Raw genomic sequence first — 22,835 nt, 5'->3', positions numbered from 1 at the left:
TACCCAGTTCTTCCTCACTTTATTAGCAGTGTGCAAATTCATTATGTGGCTGAGTAAAAGGTATAGAGGAGGATACACACAAAAAATGCCTGTTAGTCTTGGCAGACTCACACTAGTCTAGGATTTCAGATGGGCAGGGCACTGGTTGTTCCTGGTGTATACACACATGGGATCCCTGATTATATGTACAGAGTCTGTACAATGCCTCTGGTCGTATGTATGTAGGATTCTCTTCATATCTTTTTTAAGCATTTGGAGATTGGGATGGCAACTGCCACATTCCTCATCCTTGCATTCATACACGGGTCCCTCTGCCACAACTTTCAAGGTTTGAACATTGCTGCTGATGAGTTATCTGACTTTTTTCAAGGCTTCTCTTTTCCCATCTTATCTTGCAAAGTAGTATGAATCATTGCTAAAATGACAGAGATTTACAGCATCTTAAAGATAGGAAAATTTGTTGTGCATAAGCTTTTGCGAGCACAGATGATCATGACAGAGCAGACTTGCTCACAGAAACTCATGCTGCAATAAATGTGTTAGTCTTCAGGGTGCCACAAAATTCTTTGTCAGTTTGTCTGCAGCAGATTATCACAGCTGTTCCTCTGGTATGGATCACTACTGTGCTGGGTAAACACTCTTCCTCTTAAACGTTCTGCATTAATTTCCTTGGGTGCCTTCTGGATGCTGTGTATATCTTGGCACTCAAAGGCTATGGTATAGAACAGGTAGGCGAACTGTGGCCCTCCAGTTGTCCATGGACTACAATTCCCATGAGCCCTGCCAGCATTTCTCTACCACTGGTATAGAAACTAGCACAGGCTTTGTAATCATGAGCCTAGTATCTTCTTTTGCCTGGCATTACTTCACAGACTTTTTTAATGGGTAAGTTAGAAATCAGTTGGGTTTTTCTCTTCTGTAGTTCCTGTATTTTGGTGTTGCCATAGATGGCTAGAAATGAATGAAATATGGTTGAGATATGCAGAAGAGCTGTTCATAATTGTTAATTTCAACATTCAGTTAAGTGACTTAAAACAAATTTCACAAAAAGAAAAGCCCAAAGGTAGATCTATCAACAGCTGTAAGCTTCCCTAGATGTTGGAGTTTGAGGTATATTGTATCAACATTTGATAGGCATAGATGAATGTAGGATTTATTTCACCATAGAACAAAAGTTGTAACACCCTAAATACCCCCATCTACCTGTTATTTAATGAAAAATTGTATAAGCTTTAAGGTTCTTAGGATACAAAACCATTATAAATTGCTTGCTGAATTTCTTTGCTAGACAGACCAAACTATTTTTAGCATATTATTTAAATGTGATTTTATTACTAGTTCTAAGTAAAGCACTAAGAGAACCAGTTATCAAAGCATGGGGGTGTAACAGAAAAATGCTTGGGGCATGATCCAAACAGATGTAAGTATTCCTAAGTCCAGTTGATTTGAACAGAAGAGTTAAGCATGTATCTAAATCTCTCATGTTGTAACCAGTGAGACTTAAAGGTGCTTAACGTCTGGATTTGTCATTAGTATTTATATAGCGTGTCTCATGAGTGCTCAGAGCAGTTCATGTAAATCATGCCAGTTCCAGCAGCCTGTTGAAACAGGCCAGTTTTAAGGTAATATGTCCATATAGATAGATGGAGGGGATGAAGAATTGAAGCTGAAAATAGTTTGACTAAGACTACCTAGTAAAGTCATGGCTGAATTTGCAGTAAATGAGATAAGCCTTGGTTATGCTCACGAAACTGCAGTTCCAGGCATGTATAATCTCAAAAGCTGAATCGTGCCAATATATATGTGAAGATCAGCATATTCAAAAATCTGCCTTCTGAATGTGGAATCCCTTGTTTCAGCTTTCCAGCGGACAAACAGCAAAAGTTCTGTTTTGTAGACTGCTTTGACCTTCTTTGTTATTTCAAAGATGGTAAATCTGCTTCACACATTACTTGTTTTTAAAAATCTCCATAAACAGTCTCGACCATCTCTGAAATGCACTTGTGTTCTAAGAATTGTTATCTGCACAGTTATGGGTAGACATATTTCAGTCCTTATGGTGGCATTTTTCTTTGGTTCACTCATTGCATTTGCCCAGCTTCATGTACATTTGAGGAAGGCTAGGACTGTTCACTTGGATGGAAAATAGTTGCATGGTCATGCCAAAGTTGTCAACATTGTGAGGAGGCTTGCTGGTTTCAGTTTTCCTCCATGTGTGTGTCTGAATAACCATGAGACTTCATTATTTAAGGAAATACAAGGCTGTGATTTCCCTACCAGCCAACATTCTTACTAAGGGGTATGGCTGCACATAAAGGAATGCAATGTGTGCTGCTTATTCTGCTTCATGAGGAAATAGTCACTGCAATTCCTTCTTTTCACTCATGTAGCGAGGTGCATGCACACTAGATGGCGTCTTTGCTGCCAGTGGAAAATTCCAGAACTCACCAAGAGGGAGGAATGTGAGTTGAGAGGGCTGTGTTTGCTAGGCAGCCGAACAGTGTTCAGACCAAAAAAGGAAGGTAGTCGTAGCTCATGACTTTCTAACTGGCTTCATGGATGTTCTTCCTATTTAACATGGCAATCAAGCAATGCACCACTGAGTGTATTTGCAATGGAGCTCTATTTAATATGCAGAAGAAAAATAAAATTATCCTTATTGTTGTAGATACCCCATTGTCAGGATGTTTATGTGCCAGAAAATTGTAGCCCTGCCAGGCCATGGTATGAAGGAACTTAGATTCTGCCCTTCTGCTGTATGTATGTTAGGATGGCTTCATGAGATTCAGTACTGAAAGAAGCTCCAAATTGTAGATGTTATGAGGAGTGGCAACCTGTGAATGATACCTTGAAATGAACTTGAAAAATAAAATTTTGTGTCACACCTTTCCCAGGCTTTTTATCAGAACCTAGTAATGTTGGGACATGAAATAAATAGTAATTTTAAGAAGTGCACTAGCCAGGCTAGATGCACAGCATTAATCCACAGTTTGAAAGTTGCAGCCTTTTGGCAATAGATGGAATTTTTCTTTTAAAAATCAATACCTCAAAGAGCTTTAGCAGTATTTCAGCCCATTGAGGACTCTTCATGTCACTGAAAACTTGTGTAGGAGTAGTGCTACTATTCAATTAGTTTCTCCGACAACTTGCTAACTAATGGTTGATCTCTTTAAATAGAAGCCAGGCTTGTTCTTTGGTCCTTCCAAGAGTGATAGCAAAGTGGTGTAAGCAGTTTCAGAGCTGAATGTAATATAACTTCATTTTTACATAATTCTGAGAGGTTTGCACAAAAAAAATGCAGTTCTAACTCATCACTTTGAATTTATAGGTACTTGGTATTTTTGAAAAATTAGGCTCTGGACAGGGGAGGTGAGCTGGAATTTTTATTTGCTGGCATGATGTGACTGAGAAGCACATCTGCCATTTGTTTTACCAGTTGTTGAATGCTTTTTTGTGGTTGGGGGGCTGCAGTTGTTACTGGGTGAAATTGATTAGATTGAAAGTGATTTCAAAGTGGAGTGGGATGGGGCATGTATCTGGACAACCTCAAAATGAAATCCCACTGGAATGAATTGCTGATGCAATTACAGCTTTAAAAGGATCCGCCAGCATATGTTGTCATTTACAAAGTGTCATGCCGTTTCTTGTACACAGCAAGGTTTGCTGTAAGTTTATTTCCAAATTAATATGAAAAAGATACCTTATGTTAACATGAGTAGGTTTAAGGACTCCCCCAACAGCCCTCTTTTCCTAAAAGACTTGTAGCAAGTAACAAGCACAACAAAAGGAAAAGACCAGCCCCAGACTTTTAACGGACTTCATGGTTTTGGTTTTTGCACTTTATCGTAATATTTTTGAAATGAAAGCATAAGAGGGCCTGCACTCTCTTTGATACAGTAGGTGAGGATTGGGAAAGCCTTCTATGGAATAGGTGAATGATATTTCGTATTACACTTACTTTTGCAGAGTGGTTTAAGACTTAATTCCTTTTAAACTAGCTTCTTCTGCAGTCCTAGCATACAAGGTTGGGGTATTTATTTATGGTGCCTGCTAATAGTGAGCATCTGTCTAGATTAGGCTATTTTTGGTTAGGCTATTTTCTGCCATTTTCTGAGGGCCTCTAAGCCCAGTGACTATGGAACTGTCAGAATCTAACCCCACCAAGTATTTGGTGTTATCCAGCATTATTTATTTCTGGTGGCGTGGTCAGCCTGGTTGAAAGCACAGCTGATGTTCTATAGCAGGGGTAGTCTGGCAGGGGCTCCTGGGAACTGTAGTCCATGGACATCTGGAGGGCCGCAGTTTGACTACCCCTGTTCTATAGCTTGATGCTCTTTATGTGTGGGTTGATAGATTGTCCTATGGTCCATGGCCACAGCTTGGACATATGTGAGCCCAAAAGGCCATCTAGTGTTTTCCTTTATCAACAGCCTGCCTCTTTGCAACTTACTGCTGCTTAAATTTCTCTTAGGGTTATTGTATATTTATGCGGAGTTGTTCAGCTGTGCAAAAGAGGGGGGTAGTTTTATTTTTAAGTCCCAGAGACATGTGTTTAATTTTCACTTAGAAATAAAGCACCGTGGATTATTGAAACCACGGTTATTATTGATTTTACCCAGTGTTGTGAATTCTGCTGTACTATTCCTTTGTTCTATGTCAGCATTTGCTGGCAGGGGCTCATGGGAATTGTAGTCCATGGACATCTGGAAGGCCGCAGTGTGACTACCCTTGTTCTATGTAAACCACTCTGTGCTGCAAGGGAATACAATATAGAAATATATGAGAAATAAACAAAACAAAGTATTTGAGAGGAGACTAATTTGGAGGAAATAACCTCCAAATTAGTATACCAATAAGCTGTTTAAGAACTTGCCTTTTTCAGAGAGTGAGCATATACAAAGTCTGTATTGCATTAAGTAGTTCATTTCACTGGCAGGAGCAAGTTCAGGTACAGAATCAAGGGGGGCGGGCGCAAAGGATGGACTGTGATGAGCAATTAATGTGAGCTACAGCAGGAGATTGTGTAGTTAGGTTAACACTACATTCTTTTGTGAGGGAACAGTCAGAAATAGGGTTGTGTGCGGCAAGGTACGCACCAGCACCCGTGCCTCCCCTCCCCCTACAGTGCTGGCTGCCTCGGTCCGGAACGGCCGATTTAGACACCGCCGCGCATAACCCTACGTTGCTTTTAAGAGCAAACAGCGAAGCATAACCCAAGTCAGCACAGTTCATTGCCAAAATGTTTGGTAGACAGTGTTTTTATAAGATGTGCAGATCCTGTTTTTTAACTTTGTGGCTTGCTGCGATTGTAGATGTGCTGGTGTCAGCAGAACTACTATCAGATCAGAGTGCTGTGTGAACCCATTTAATTGAAGATAGCTTCATTTATTTTCCAACTGAACTTCAAGGAAAGGGCAATTCCTTTGGTTGCCATCTCAACATGAGGACTTCCTTTAGAGTGTCTGTTCCAAGCAGGGACAGAACAGCCATCCTTTTGAAAGCTTCGAGGAAGACACACATATCTGAGAGGTGTCGTTCCCATCCCTGTTTTGCAGATATAGGACAAAGTGCCCTTAATAGGTCTTTTTTTGGCTTGGTTATTTTTTTAAGAGGCAGAAGCCCTGTCCTTTTGAATGTAACCACATTTAATATGGCTGTTTTTAATGCAAGCTGCTGTTTTTTCTCCAAATGGAAAGCTTTGTTTTTAATGACCTCAGGTTATATGCAGAATTTACTGACTTTTTTTGAAGTGCTGTAAACTAGCTGGTCTTTCATTGATTACAGCTGTTAACACCATCTCATAAAGAGTTGCCATGTGAGACTTGTTAGTGTAAGGTAGACTGTTCCATGGCTATCTGTTATTAATGCACTCTTCTTGTTGTTTTCTCCTGCAAGAATTATTGGATGCCAATAAACTAATAATTTAAACAGTCATGGGATTAAGCAAGTCCTATGAGAAACAGTGAAAAATGTATACTTCTAGGTATTCAGTTCCTAACAGTGTCTGAACCAAAGAGATACCAACATACAGCCAGTAAATAATTGTTTTGATACACTTTGAACAAAGTAAACACAGGAGAGAGGAATCACCCTGCTGGAAATGTTATTTCATGCTTTGCCTAAAACCCAGAGCTAGTAATGACTTTTAAAAAATCTGATAGATTAACTCCTTGGTTATTTCTCATCATCAACTAAAATATTTTGCTAAACTTTGAATTGGATGCTATGGTATGTTTCTTCTCCAGCTGCCCACCCTATCCCTTTCTGCGAGAATATCGATATTTTCTGATATTCCCAAATCCCAATACTGGTATGATACCTAGATTTGGTAAATATTCAGAAATGCCAAATATTTTTTATATGGGTCAGTTGACCGAATAAACATACTGACTGACTGGCCAAATATTTTTGGCTCCATGTATCTGAGGCATTTAAAGGAGTCACAGTCCCTTTAAATACCTTCTCGGGCTGAGGCATTTAAATGGATCTTAACTCTGGATATCCGGTGGATATTCATATTTTTCACACTTGGCTATTTTGGTAGGTGGAAAAATAGAATCCCCCCCCCTCTGTCTTAATTAATACCTGAAAAATATGGATAAAAATTAATCCATTTTGGATTAGTCAAACACACATCCCTAAATATAACTAGTGATAAATGAAGAGAATTATTAGCATTCTGCTATATCAACCATAAGAATCTATTTCTATAACCTATGACCCAGGTTGTTAACCACAGGCTATATGAAGCTGTAATATTTGTAATTTGCTATACTTTCATATGGATGAGGAATTTAAAAAGAAACTTCAAAGAATATTGTTTAGTTATGCACATGGTTTCTCTTAATGTATCAGATCTGAAGCTAGGATAAGCTGTCTAATGGTTATTGCATCTCCTCTCTTCCCTGAGTTACCCTCCAATATATTTATAGTTTTACATAGTCTCTCAGCTTTCCAGTAAAAAAATCTCTTGAACATGCTGTGTGAAAGACTTCTGTAGAAAAAAGAGACGCAAACGTGAAACGAGTTTTTCTGATATCAGCCAACTCGTGATTTTGGACACTACCATAGATGCTTTAGTGTTTTAAAGCAAGTTGTGTTTAAACAGAGATAAAATGCTGCCTTTTGGGAAACTTCACTGAAATATTTCTTAAGAAGCTTCCTATTACATACATACCTCTGCTGTCTTTCTAATGAAAGTATTCGTTTTTGCTTTGCTATTCACAGAGGCATTCACTTCCTTGCTATGAAGATTTCCCCCCCCCCCAGAATAATTGGTTTTGAAATAAGCTAGAAGAAAATATAGTAGAAAATATATACTCTTAAGCAATAGCCAAATTAGTGCCCTTGTTCTCATGATAGAGCGTGGATTCTGTGCTTTATTTTGCTTTGGGAAAGCACTGTTTTATAGTTCACAAGGTATTCAGTTTAAATTAATAAATATAGTAATTGATTTCCTAATAACAAAGGTTTTGAGTGAAGTACTTTTGAATCTTTGCAAGTAGAAGAGAGAACTTTTGGAGAAGAACCATTAGTACATTAGGGTGTGTGTGTGCATGGCACTGTATTTCCACCAGGAATGGTACCTTCTAGGCCTCTTAGTACTGAGTTCTGATCTTCTTCCATAGATTCATGCTAATGTGCATAACTAGGTCACCTGAGTAGGACCTTCAGCAGGTACTAACCTGAAAACGGACAAAACAACTGGCTGTGCAATGCCTTCTGCATTATCACCCCCACCTCATGGAATGGTCTTCCTGAGGGTAGCACTGTACAAAATGATTCAGAAAGTTACTTGAACAAATTATTAGGCACTGTGCTCAATATTACTCAGCATAGATTATTGTGTGTCCTACTGCTCCATCTTGCCTTATTTCACTTCAGTTCTGTTTTTAAGAATTCTGGCTGGTTCTGCAACAGAAATCCTGTTCCACAGTTTATCAAATGTCCCCTTGACACTCTCTGTGTAAATTGCCTTGAGTCCCAGTGAGAAAGGTAGAATATATAATGGAGCATCAATAAGACAACAATAAAATACTCATACATGCATATTCAGATTTTTAATAAATTTGAATCCTTTGTATTGACATTGTAACCCTGCAAATCTGTATCATTGGCAGCTGACTGTGATAATGATCTTCCAAAAATGCATTTTTAATCTCAAATCTTTGCTTTTAGAAAACCAATCTATGATAGCATTACTTCCAAAGGCTGCGATTTCACTATTTATAATCAGAAGACACTAGCTTTGAAGTACTGCTGGTAACTTTTTTTTACACTATTGACGTCTTCCCTGACTCAATTTTTGATAGTATCAGTCTCTGTCTGAAGATTGATTTAACTGTGACTTGTCGATTATCTTCTTGAGATGAACTGACTCAAGACACTAGATGACCTGGTTCTTAGAAAATTTCACTCCTGATTCCTTTGGTTTTTTTAAAAACAGAATAACTCGACTGTTTTTATGTTGGTTTGCCATAGGAGGTTATTACAACATTTGTTTTCAGATAAATACAGGAAATAGCGTAAGGAAAGCACTTGCTGTGATAAACTGTTCTTAACCAGCCAGCAGTGCCTACAATTCAGTGTTTCATGTTCTGACACCCACGGCCTTCATTAGTTGTCTGTTGGCAGGAACTGTAGACGGTTTTTCCTGCGAGAAAATATATTTCAACTAATAGCATTAGATTCAAGTTGCATACTATTTAGAACTTATTTTGTGTGTTCATTCTTTTTTTTAATATCTCACTTTTTTTGTAGGACCCAAAGGTGTCCTGTCCAGTATGTTTCCTGGGCTTCTCATGTGCATTTCAATCAAACCACAAAACCTTTTCCCCCAGCAAACCCTCCACTGCCTGTATTTATTGAACATGGGATCTTATTCAGAGATATGCATTTATGCATGGAATGCTGGAATTCTCCCCCAGAGACGGAAGACATCTTTGGGTGATTCCCACCCCAAGATATCTTCCTATATTTCTGGGGAGAAGGACCCTTCACTGGTAAGACTAATGGTCGCTTAGTACTTTTACTGCTCTCATGATTCTTGGAAATTCAAAGAGAATTCTAGGGAAAGTAGACGGGCAAGAGTATTTGTTCATGCCACCACTTGTTGAGTTAATAGATTTTTACTGATCTGTTGACCTTATTGGTTGCTTTACAAGTTTCCCCAGTCCAGATGGTAGTAATTTGCTACTGAGAAAGACCTAGCATACACTATTCTAACCTTTGGAGCAATCTGCACAATAGTTTTGCGGTAAAATCATAGGACATCTGACATTGAATGCATATGTTACTGGGTTGTTTTTGGTTTTGTGTGTGTGCCTTTCCCTGAACTTTGAGAGTGCTCTGTTGCTTGTGTCATGTGTAAACTTCTTTAATCATAGAGGAATAGTAAGAATCTCTGCTGTGATGCTGCCTTAAAATGCTCTATATTGCTGCCATATTTTTATGGAATTTTGTTACTGCTTGGCATATCCAGATGTGAGATCATGGGCCATACAGGCCCATTATGCACGGCCGCCGAAACGGCGATTTCGGGTCACGTGGAAAACGCTGAGGGGGAAGACGCGACGCATACCGGTTATGCACGGGGCGGGGCGCGACGGCGGCAAAACCCAGAGTAACCGATTATGCACGCGCCGATCCGGGCGCCGCTTCTGGTTGCGCCCCGCTCACCCGGAAGCTGCGCCTTCTTCCGCGTTTCACTGACGCGGCTTTTTCGGCGGCATGCACCGAAGCTGCAGCCGGTTGCAGCCGGCTCCGTGTGTTATCCGTGATTTTAGTCGCCGCCATTCCACCCCGAATGTGCGCTAAAACCACCGTGCATAATGGGTCTTAGAGAGGCTTTTCTGGCTTCCCTTTTTAAGGAGGCTATTAATCTTCTAGTACGAGATAGTTAGAGCCTCTTGTGGCGCAGAATGGTAAGGCAGCCGTCTGAAAGCTTTGCCCATGAGGCTGGGAGTTCAATCCCAGCAGCCGGCTCAAGGTTGACTCAGCCTTCCATCCTTCTGAGGTCGGTAAAATGAGTACCCAGCTTGCTGGGGGGTAAACGGTAATGACTGGGGAAGGCACTGGCAAACCACCCCGTATTGAGTCTGCCATGAAAACGCTAGAGGGCGTTACCCCAAGGGTCAGACATGACTCGGTGCTTGCACAGGGGATACCTTTACCTTTATCTTTTACAAGATAGTTGAATTTGGCTTGTACTATTTTCTCTGTAGTTAAGAGAATGCTGCCAACATAGTATTTTGTCTTGGGAAGGGTTAATGTGTTTTTATAGTAAATATTTTTTTAATATTCTTGCTGAAAGCAGGTTAGAAATCATTTGCTTTCTTAGGAACCTTTTTGCTGTACTGTCTGCCAGTGGCAATCTGTGGTCTGGTTTGTGTCAGTTGAGCTGCTGAGTACAAGCTCTTGTCTTCTGGTTGGAAGTTGCAGTTAGATGGCATTTTGCTTTTTTCCTAGTTGAGAATCCTTGCAACTGAGCTGGTAATTCATTTGCTTTTGCTCCTTACTTACCAGTTCAGGTAAGTAGAATAGCTTCCATAATTCGTATCCTTTGAACTACAAATGGAAGAGGCTTGTGGCACTGGATCTTCCCTGCCTTTCTCCTTACCAACAGCCCGCTAAGATCCTTAAAAAGCTAATGCTGAGGGTCAGGGGAGCATCTTGGACAAAATACATTGAGGCACAGCTGGTTGTGTCAATAGGAAACTTTATCATGTTGGGATTTTTTCCCTTTTGGCAAAAGGAAGTTAGATGTAATCAGTTTTCCTGGGATCCCCCTCAATCCTCCACACATGCCCCCACCACAACTTCTGGCATTTGTCCAGTGTTCCTCTTGCCTGGCATTTCAGGAGTGCCGGGGGAAGCATAAGATGGAAAGAGCCGCTTCCACTAGCACAAATGCACTCACAGTCTATAGCAGTGGTCCCCAACCTTTTTATCACCGGGGACTGGTCAACGCTTGACAATTTTACTGAGGCCTGGGGGTCTTTTGCCAAGGCAAGTCGCCGCTGCCTGAGCCCCTGCTCCACTTGCTTTCCAGCTGGCGGCCAGCAGCAGCTGTGCAGTGCCACACCGAGGGGGAACCCCAGCCATGGCGGCCGCTGGAGAGTATCAAAGGTGAGCCGGCGCCAGAGTGGCAGGGCAGCCCCCAAGGCAGCAGCCAGGGAGGAAGATTAGGAGGAGCCGCAGCCTAGTACCAACTGATCCACGGACCGGTACCAGTCCCCGGCCCAGGGGTTGGGAACCTCTGGTCTATAGAATCTAGCTACACGTTTTAGCACAGTGATAACCATTTGCATCTGTTGCCATGTTTATGTAAAAGGTACTGAATCTGGCCAGGTTGAATTGAAGGAAAACACCATGGTATAACTGAAGGAATAGTAAGGTCCTTAGCAGTGGTATGTAAGATTCAGTAATGTGGGCGTACGCTGTCATATGTCATGTCTGAAGTGTTGTCAGTTGAAGTCTTAGTGGTTTTTAAAAATCCAAATATTGCCCTTATGTTAACTCAAGGCATGCTTTAAATGAGCCTTATTTTCTTTGGCTGAGACCTGCAGTAGACATTCTTGGGCACAAGGGCTGTCCTACCCGACCCCACTTCCCCTCCCCCCCAGTTTCCGCTGCAGTGCCTCCTGCTTCAAAAAGCTGCTTGAGGATCAGGAAATTCTTCTGGAAGAGCAGATAAGGATGGCAGCAAGCATCTTCAAAACCAGCCTTAGCATGAATGGAAGTGCCTTCTATTTGCATGACTGTTTGTTTGCATGCAAGCTTATGTGCTCTGAAAAGTTGAATGAATTGTGGGTTTTACTTTCATTAATCACCGTACTCCAGCAGTCTGTGAAACGGAGCATTCCCCCCCTCCCACTTTAAAAATTCTTCTTTAGGTACAGTATGATTGACAAACTTGAAAAGAAAGGATTTTTATATGACCCAAATAACATTGCTCAGCATGCTGTGTAGCGTATACGAAAGGTTATTATGTAGTGATTCAGATACTGCATTTACATTTGAGATTAAAAGTGGGCCCAATCCTGCTGGCCCCCTCCCCCGGTTTACTTTGGCTGTGAACCAGTAGCCATTAGTGACCTTGTTTGAACTCCGTGCTGGTCAGACACTGGTTTTCGTGCCTGTTTAAGGTTCCTAGTTGTTAAACAGCTTAGCTTATTGCAAATTATTTTGACACCGTATGGATATTAAAATATTAAATTCGAACCTCCAGACTATAACTTGCTCCCCACCCCCATGTTAGAAATTGTGGCTTAAAATTGATTTGTAATCCTAGTATGGGGAGGACAGAGCATACTATAGTTAACTAGTTCAGAATTAATGGTAAACCATAGTTGGTGCTAAAGTAAAGTGGTTTATTGACTCCAGGGTGACAGTAGGAAAGAAGCAGTGCTTGGACAAAGGGCTTTTTCATGCAGTACCAGAGGGGTCCTCAGCCTTTTTGAGCCCATGGACACCTTTGGAATCCATTCCTGACACATGTCAGTGGGAACCATCTTGAACCGGCTGCCATGTGAAATGGAGCCAACCACCAAAATGTTAAGAAACAAAGCTGCATACAACTAATAGTTTCTCTTCTATGTGTCAGGTAGGAGCTCTTGCCTTTTAGAATCTGTGCAGCTTCACCTAGCTCCACCCGGTCTTTAAATGTATTTGACAAGCCCCTGGACAAGTGTCAGTGGGGGCCACAGCATCCAGGGCCACTGTGTTGGGATTCCGACAGAATCAGGTCATGCTTTGGCATTATATCGGTACCATGTCTAGGAGCTGTTCAGTTGTTTGCTGATGTATCAGCATTAGGATTCTTCTGTTGCAGAGCATGCACTTTGCTAATGACCAGGCCAGAACCACTAAGAGGCACACGTAAGCATCCTGCGGCTATGGGCAAGTTACTTGCTTTTCATCTGGAAGTGGGAGAATTCTGTACAGTAATAAACACAGCAAGTAAAAACTTGTCTGTTTGCAATTCTCTCTTTGTCCATTCGCAATATTCTTGTACACTTCCATGTTTACACATACATCGTTTGCATTTCTCACTTGTCTATATAAAATACTGTCTCCTGCATTATGTACATCTCACCAATCACTGTGCTTAAGGGGGAAGCTTCAGATTCAGTGTGCCTTGCTTGTGAATTTTTGTTTGAATGCCAGGTTATAAAAAATGTCAGAAGCCAGCCACCTGATCTGTACCTTTTGGAACTAATGTACCTGTATGGTTATCCTCTTTTATAGAATATGGGAACTAATGGGGTCTGGTTGCCAATGGAAGAAAGTTTTCTACATGAATTGAATGAAAAGACGGCTGTGTGAAATTTCATGTAGTGTTTAGCACGATAGGGGCTTTCTCATTGCCACGCCATAAAATATCTGGCTACCAATCCTACCCTGAATTCTGTTTGTCCCTAGTCCTTGTGTGCTGAGTTTCTTCAAACTTCTGTGTAGTTGAAATGCTCATAAAACATTCTGTTGCAGCTGAGCTAATGGTTAGGGAGGACGTTTTCCAGTTAACTGAAGCTTGCTAGCTGTAGAAATTTTAGATGATTTTCGTTTATTTCAGTTTCGTTTCTTTTGTTGCAATCATCTCATTTTGGCGAGAGGAAACTTTACAGCATAGGCATTGATACACAGGTGGTAAAACTGCCTGAAAGTTTGTAATAAGATAATAGGAGGTGCATTGTTGTTGTTAATTGCAAAGTCGTGTCTGACCCACTGCGACCCCATGGACAATGATCCTCCAGGACTTCCTGTCCTCTGCCATTCCCCAGAGTCCATTTAAGTTTGCACCGACTGCTTCAGTGACTCCATCCAGCCACCTCATTCTCTGTCGTCCCCTTCTTCTTTTGCCCTCAATCACTCCCAGCATAAGGACTCTTCTCCAGGGAGTCCTTCCTTCTCATGAGGTGGCCAAAATAGGTGCATACAGACTTTTATAATGGCCTGGTGCAGAATATATGGGGTGTTCAAGTAATCACTTTAAAAAAATCTTGTTAGCATTTCCTAATAAATCTGTGCCACTGTTGCATTTTGAGGTATCAGAACTGAAGGTGAAAATGTGCTTGATCCCCCCCCCCAAAAAAAAATCTCTGCTGGAACGTGACTTTGATTTCTTAGCATGCTTGGTATGTGTTTATCAGCTCTGTGCTAGGTACCTGGCTTTGCTGTGGTCTTTACCCTCTCCAGGCCTTTGAACCCAGGCTGCAGTATGGAACCTACTGAGATGGAAATATACAGCTAGAACTCTCTGAAACTTGCCTGTGTTGTGTCTTGCCATCCTGTGGCTCGTCTCCATTCACATGCTGGCAAGAGAGCGTGCCTTTTTTTCTCCTTATATGCCTACTGGCAGCAGGTTCCTGCAAAAGATGGTAAAAATGGCAGTTCTTTAGGGCTCATAAGCCAGCAGGGGCAGCTGCACAACTCACCTGAGGGGCCTGACCCCATAGGTTGAAGACAACCATTCCATTGACCTGTCAAACAAATTCATGGGAAGTGTATGAATTAGCAGTGTGCGTGTATGTATGTATATATCTTTGAACAGTGGGTTTAGAAAGCCATGGAAGTTACAGATGGTAAGCTGGTGGCTAGAACTCTGATATGTAGGGCTTTAACTACTGCAGCAAAGAAGGTCAACAATGGACTGAAATTTGGACAGGTATTCAGGCAGGGCAGCCTCCTTACCATGGAACTGAAAAGAGTCAGGCTAGGGGAAGGATGTATGATATAGCTAGTACAGAAACTCATTGTGGCAGGTAGCACTTTACTTATTTTTACTTGACATTTATGGTCCAGGTCCTTTCTCTCACCCACAGTCACACCAACCTCAAATCCAAACCCTCTCTCTTCATTCTGCCTTCTCCTGTTTTTTCTGCTCACTTGCTCTCCTCAATCCATTTTATCTCTGTGCTCATGTTCTCCCCTTGCCTGTTCTTTAAATATTCCCTTTCTTCATATATTCACTTCATATTTGTACTCTGCCCTGCTTCAGACTTACTTGAACCTAATTTGTTCTAAAGAGGGAAGCCTTACCAAAGAGTTAGCATTTGTGCAATTTAAAAAGAATTGCCAAGTAAAATGAAATACAGCAGCTGCTAATGAAAGTGAACAGATATCAGTATATTTCTCAGTGTGGCCAGATTTGTGTATATTTGAATTTGGAGACTGGAGCAAAGACCGGGCAGGATAGATCTTTCTACAAGCCTGAGGAAAAACCCCAGGTGTGCAGGAAAACATATGAAATGAAAAAAACCCTCCAAAATAATAGAAGCAGTAACTTTTGCTTTAGGAAACACATGTCCTTTGTGGTTGTTAAAGGCAACTATAACATCATAGCCAACTGAAATATTGCATTCTTTCAGTAAAGATATGGGGAACAGAGCAAGGATTTTTCCAGGGCTGTTTTGGACCTTCATGGAGGACCACTGTTCTCTACCCAACTTGCATGACTTATACAGAACTGCCTGCTCACTACTGTTCAGCAACAGGCACCAAAACAAAGCCACTGCTTAGTTTCATATTGGGATCTGAGAGACCAAAGTTCAAGTTCTCTGTTTGCTATGGAAGCTCACTGGGTAACCTTGGGCCAGTCACATACACTCAGCCTAACTTTCTTTCCAGGGATGTTCCAAGGATAAAATTGGAGGAGAAGAGAACATGTACGCTGATGTTGGTTTGCATTGTGGAGAAGGGTGTGGTATTAATGAAGTAAATAATATAGCAATAAATGAAGGGCAGATCAGATGTGGGCAGGTTGGTGTATAAGACAAGTACTTCAGTATTCCTTACCATACATCTCACCTGACCCAGCAGGTGAGATGCTGACATGGGCAGGGAATGAGGGAAAACTGAACATGTAGGGAATAAAGATAACTTGGCTAATGGATGGCAAGGTAAGAAAGATGCAGGCAAAGGGGAGAGGCCATGGGGCTTTGAGGGAATGGATGAGCAAGAGGGCCTTGTTAGGGAGGGCAAAATGAGATGCTCTGTGCAATATGTTTGATTCTCAGCATTTCCAAATAGATTTGAATACAGAGACTGGAGCTAGAGAAAGACAAGACAATTCTTCCTACAAACCCAAGAAAAGTCACCTGTAGCTTTAAGAAATGCCCTCTGTGGCTGTTGTAGATGACTACAACTGTGTTGCCAATTGAATTGTTGGTTTTTGTCAGTAAAAGGCAGGCGGAGGGGGTCAGAGCCCTTTCCAGTATTGTTTTGTCCTTTGAGGGAGGACTGATGGGGTCAAAGCTGGCTGCAACCACCACATGATCTGCAGGACTCATCCAGTCCCAGCAGCTTGCTAATGTTCAGCAGCAACTGCACCAAATCCAGTGTGTTCCTCATGATGTTCTGATGGATAAGTTGAAGGACTGCAATCTGGATTTTCAGATAGTCAGGTGGATAGGGAATTGGTTAGAGAACCGCACTCAAAGAGTTGTTGTCAATGGTGTTTCATCAGACTGGAGGGAGGTAAATAGCGGGGTACCTCAGGGCTCGGTGCTCGGCCCGGTACTTTTTAACATACTTATTAATGATCTAGATGAGGGGGTGGAGGGACTACTCATCAAGTTTGCAGATGACACCAAATTGGGAGGACTGGCAAATACTCCAGAAGATAGAGACAGAGTTCATCGAGATCAGAACACAATGGAAAAATGGGCAAATGAGAACAAGATGCAATTTAATAAAGATAAGTGTAAAGTTCTGCATCTGGGTCAGAAAAATGAAAAGCATGCCTACTGGATGGGGGATACGCTTCTAGGTAACACTGTGTGTGAATGAGACCTTGGGGTACTTGTGGATTGTAAACTAAACATGAGCAGGCAGTGTGATGCAGCGGTAAAAAAGGCAAATGCCATTTTGGGCTGTATCAACAGGGGCATCACATCAAAATCACAAGATGTCAGTCCCATTGTATACGGCACTGGTCAGACCTCACCTGGAGTACTGTGTGCAGTTCTGGAGGCCTCACTTCAAGAAGGACATAGATAAAATTGAAAGGGTACAGAGGAGGGCGACGAAGATGATCTGGGGCCAAGGGACCAAGCCCTATGAAGATAGGTTGAAGGATTTGGGAATGTTCAGCCTGGAGAAAAGGAGGTTGAGAGGGGACATGATAGCCCTCTCTAAGTATTTGAAAGGTTGTCACTTGGAGGAGGGCAGGATGCTGTTTCCGTTGGCTGCAGAGGAGAGGACACGCAGTAATGGGTTTAAGCTTCAAGATATAGGCTAGATATCAGGAAAAAAATTTTCACCGTCAGAGTAGTTCAGCAGTGGAATAGGCTGCCTAAGGAGGTGGTGAGCTCCCCCTCACTGGCAGTCTTCAAGCAAAGGTTGGATACACACTTTTCTTGGATGCTTTAAGATGCTTAGGGCTGATCCTGCATTGAGCAGGGGGTTGGACTAGATGGCCTGTATGGACTAGATGTATGGACTAGATGGCCTTCCAACTCTATGATTCTATGATTCTATGTGTTGGACTATAAAGGTAGAGAATAAAAAATACGCAATAAAACAGCAATAAGCAAGTAAAAATGCACAATAAAATGTACAATAAAACAATCTGCTTCTGGGAGGAGATTGGTACTACATGCACCAGAATTGGTTGATGAGGCAGAGTAGGAGCCCCCTCCCCACCTGCCATGGAGGTGGCTTTAATGCAGGTTGGTGTGCAAGGGGAGAACAGGAACTGCTAAGTGGGTGGCCTGTTGAGCAAGGGGGAGAGGGTGAGCCCTTCAGCCTCTGTGTGTATGTTTATAAAATCAGATACTGAACTGATCATCAGGAACTATGAGAAGTAAAATAGGGTTGGTTTAGCATTTTGATCTTGCTGTTGTAGGTCTGTGCATCCTCTTCTCCAAACTTTTTTTGGGTGTTGGTGGGAAATAAGTAGGGAGCGTCCGTGGATGATATTTTTTTCAGGGGGTAGTTTGTCTAGACATCACCACTGAAATTGGAAAGCCATTCTGTCTTTTCAGTCTATGAAAATGTCAGCTCTGTTTGCAGTTCAGTTTCATTCTGGGTAAAACAGGTCTTGTTTCTGGACCTTTCGACCTGGCTGCTGGTAATCTCCTTTTGCTGAGTATCCTCTCGGAATAATAAATGTCTTGCTTTAATGGCAGACCATTCTAAATTCACCATGTAGGCAATATTGATACTTCCTACCAGCTTTCATAAGATAAAAGAACTGTAGCAGCTTACCTTTAACAGGAAAGGTTTTTGAATTGATTGTCCTCAGCTTTTACAAAGGGGTACATCTCTGGTGGTTTATGTATCTAGGTCTAAAGGTTTCTCTTGAGACAGGTGCATGACTGGTATAGCCAGTAGCTGCTTTAGATTATTTTATTTTAATTTTAATTAATTAATGTCCTTTTCTGAAAGGGAGTTACTGAAGAAAATTATGCCAAAAATAGGCGAGCTTAGCATATAATTGCATAATGCATATAACTGTCCTTAGTTGAATGGAGTTTTATCTGGACTAGTTTCAGATGCACGTAACCAATCTACTTTGGTACCCAGGAGTTGCCTTGCTCATTGAAGTTCCATGCAGTCTGGCTTGCTGTCTCTGACTGCATCTGTATGTGGAATCTTTGAGATGTTGAGAGTAAGTTCTTAACATCACTCAGGCCTTTATACATCTCTGTAAATGTACATTTATTATGTCCCCTTAGGACCATAAGAAGAGCCCTGCCAGATCAGACCAGTAGCCCATCTAGTCTAGAAACCTGTCTCACACAGTGAACAACCAGTTCCTCTGGATAACCAGAGGGCACAGAGGCATTGGTCTTCGCCTGATGTTGCTTCCTGGCTTAGTGCCTTTGAATATTACCATGGCCCGTATGCATTGATAGATTTATTCTCTATGAATCTATCTAGTTCTCTTTTAAAGCTGCTTATTCCTGTTCCCACCACTATATCCTCAGGCAGTGAATTCCACATTTTGATAATCTTCAGTGTAAAGTAGTTTTTCCTTTTGTCCATCCTGAATCTACTGCCATCAGTTTAATTGGATGACCTTGAGTTCTAGAATTTTGGGGGAGAGAGAAAAAATTCTCTTTGTCAACTTTCTCCACCCCCTGAAAGTTTTATAAACTGTTATTTCCCTCTTTTGTTGTCTCTCTTCTAAACCGAAAAGTTTCAGACTCCTCTGCTTTTCCTCATATGGAAGGTGCTCCAACCCCATAATCATCTTAGTTGTGTTTTCCAGCTCTGCAGTGTCATTTTGGAGATATGGTGACCAGAATTGTACATAGTATTCCAAATGAGGCCGCATCATAGCTCTATAAGGGGCATTACAATTTTGGTTGTTTTATTCTCAGTCCCTTTCCTAGTAATCCCTAATATAGACTTCACCTTTTTTCATCCTTGCAGCACATTGGGTTGACATCTTCATTGAGCTGTCCACTACGTCCCCATGATCTTTTTCCATCTCAGTCTCAGCAGGTTCACACTCTTTTGGCCTATACTTGAAGTTGGGTTTTTTGTTCCAATGTGCATCACCTTACACTTAACAACACTGAACTTCATTTGCCACATTGTCACCTACTTATCTAGTTCGAGGAGGTCTTCTTGGACCTCTTCACAGTTGGCCTTGGTTTTCACCATCCTGGAATAATTTGGTATCACCTGCAAACTTGGTCACTATGCTACTCACCCCTAGTTCCAGACCATTTATGAATAAACTAGCATCAAAGCCCATTTTAAAAATGGGCTTTGAAAGGGGTGGCAGGCAGGAGGGCGTGAGAGGGTGGCTGCGGCTCCCTTTGGCCTGCAAAGCGGGCTAAAGCCGGCAGCAACAGAGCTTTGTGGCCCACAGGGAGGCTGCAAACTCCCCCCCCCCCTCAGCTCCCTCTCAGCAGGAGTGTACTTGTGAGCCGCCAAGCCCTGTCACTGCCTCTCCTCGTGGGTGACAATCGAGACAGCAGCCACAAGGCTTCTAGCAGGCAAGGAGGGAGGGTGGGAGCTGGAGTGGGAGGGCCAATCAGGGTGGACCTGAACAGACAGGGCCCCGGACAGTCTCCTCCCAGGAGGCTGTTTCCCAAATATATAAGGGAGTGAAATAGTGTTAAGTAGTACCAGCTCCAATAGCTGTCCTTGTGGGGCCCCACTGCTTATTTCCCTTCGTTGTGAGAACTGTCCATTGATTAATACACTTTGCTTCCTGTCAATTAACCAGTTTTTAATCCATAAGAGAACTTGTCCTCTTATCCCGCAACTTGTTAAGTTTACTAAGGAGTCTTTAGTGAGGCACCTTTTGAAAGTTCTAGTATACAATGTCTACTGTGTTATTGTAACACAGTAGACATTATATGGCAAGACTTTCAAAAGGCTTTGTGTTACTGTTGTCTACATGTTTTTTCAGTTTCTCAAAGATCTCCAAATGGTTGTAGAGGCATAAGCCATCCAGATTTTCCCTCAGCAGGCTTTGCCTCTCAATGTTTCTAACATTTCTTAGATTATAATTTCTACTGTTACCCGGGGCAGATGTTAGGCTAATAGGCCTGTAATTTCCTGGTACCCCTCTGGATCCCTTTTTACAAACTGGTGTCATATTTGTGACTCTCCAGTCTTCTGGTGCAGTCAATTGAATTTAGTGATATAGGTTACATATATGGGTTAGCAGATCAACTTTCTCACATCTGAGTTCCTTAACTACCCTCAGGTGTATGCCATCAGGACCTGGAGATTTATTAATTTTTAATTTCTTCAGTAGGCCTAGAATCTTATCTTCTGTGACCTCAGGTTTGGCTCAATTCTTCAGAGTTTCCACTGTGAACACAGAAGCAAACAAATCGAGCTTCTATGCCTTTTCTCTGATTCTCTTCTTTTAGCAACTCCTTTATTCCTTTGTCATCCAAAGGGCCCAATGCTTTTTTGGCTGATTTCCTGCTCCAGGTATATTTCTAAAAATGTTTATTGTTTGTCTTGATCTTTTAGCAACTGGCTCCTCATAGTTCTGCATCTCTAGTTATTGTAATAAAAGTATTAGCCTACCTATTTAGATCAAAAGTAAACATTTTCAGAGGTCAATGAAGAAATGGTAACTTGGAATACAATCCATTTTGGAAAAATATCTAGTTACACATGCTTACCTAGTCAGTGTGATTTTTGTGGATGTTTTCTATGAGTCAAGGCATTAATGTCCAAGTCAGCTGCCACGAGCCAGTTTGTTTGGGAGTGGCGGGAAACAAGCAAATAAATAATAAGTTTATGACAGACACCCTTAAAATGTCATATACATGTTTATCTGCGAGTTTTAACCGTCACTTGGATTTGACTATTTTCATCTTGGAAAAAGTTTGTTCACAAAAATGTTTCATTTTCCTTCAAATCCTTTCAGTTCATAACACATGTCAAAGATAAGCATTTCTTTCCCCTGCAACCTTAGTGGTCAGATGCTCTATGATATCAGTTAAAAAAAAAAAGGTAAAGGTATCCCCTGTGCAAGCAACGGGTTATGTCTGACCCTTGGGGTGACGCCCTCTAGCGTTTCATGGCAGACTCAATACAGAGTGGTTTGCCAGTGCCTTCCCCAGTCATTACCGTTTACCCCCCAGCAAAGCTGGGTACTCATTTTACCGACCTCGGAAGGAAGGAAGGCTGAGTCAACCTTGAGCCGGCTGCTGGGATTGAACTCCCAGCCTCATGGGCAGAACTTTCAGACTGCGTGTCTGCTGCCTTACCACTCTGCGCCACAAGAAAGCCAAATCAAAGTACTTCTTGGCTTTTTCATTTCTCCCTGAGAAAGATATCAACTTCATGATGAAGACTGAAAAAATGTCAGAGGACTTTGCTTCTACTAAGCCACCTGATTTCTGCATGGTACAATACATCTCCATAGTCTGCAGCTGGGAGAAAATTTGAAATGGGTAAGGCCATGATGTCTGATTTAATTAATGCTGAATGCAGCAGGACACGTCACACGTTCCCCCTGAAGACTCTTACTATACAAGGTTGGCCGATAGATATGCAGTGAACTTGCATGGGAAGTGTACTATTTAATTTCAGTATCTCTACGTTGACTCTTGCAACTTCACCAGTTTTACTACCCACCATATTTCTTGCACCATCAGTTCTGATGCTTTTCAATTTATCCCAGCTCAGACCAAGGTTTTCTTCTGATTTACACGTCTTCAAGAATGTTTTCTGCATTTGCAGTGCCTTTCAAACTCTGCAGTGTACACCACTCTTCTGTAATTCTGAAATTGGAATCTATCCCCCTAATAAAAACTAATAATTGAGCAGCGTCTGTAATATTGTTTTCATCTAATCAAAACAAAACTTTGCCTTGACAATCAGTAGCATCTGCAGCTCTTTTCCTCGATCATCAACATGTCTGGCAATATGTTGACACAACTAGCACAAAATATCGGAGCACATTTCCTCTGTTTAACCATAAACTTTTAAATAAATTTAAATAAATTTACCATCAGTGAATGGTCTGCCACTCTCTGCAGTACAGCATGAGAGGCTGCCTTCATAAGTTCTCTTCAGCATGCCTTCTAAAACTATTTAGCTACAAAAAAACAACATTGATTTTTTAAAAGATTCTTCATCTTGTTCATTCATACTTCTTGATATGACTTGTGACAGGATTCAAAGTGCCTTTTAACCTTGTACTCCTTTAATACTGAGACAGTTTCAAGACGCATCAGAAGAACCTTTATCCCTGTTTAAAATAGAAATACTCAGCCCATTTTAATGTCCTGTCTCTTTGGCAGACATCTTATGGAATTTTTAACCAATCAGCAGTTGAAGAGTTTCAGTAGAAGTCTAATTTTAGGGGCCTAGCTTTTCCCTTTCCCATCAAATCCATTGCACTCTAGCTG

General features: G+C 41.6%; 1 protein-coding gene across 9 annotated transcripts in view; it reads left to right on the top strand.

Moving 5' to 3' along the window:
* ADNP (activity dependent neuroprotector homeobox) overlaps window positions 1–22,835 on the top strand; it is a 43,466-nt gene that overhangs the window by 4,797 nt on the left and 15,834 nt on the right. The window lies entirely within an intron of this gene.

The sequence above is a fragment of the Paroedura picta genome, chromosome 4, assembly GCF_049243985.1.
Source record: "Paroedura picta isolate Pp20150507F chromosome 4, Ppicta_v3.0, whole genome shotgun sequence".
NCBI classification, from domain to species: domain Eukaryota; kingdom Metazoa; phylum Chordata; class Lepidosauria; order Squamata; family Gekkonidae; genus Paroedura; species Paroedura picta.
This window is presented reverse-complemented; position numbering and strand designations above follow the sequence as displayed.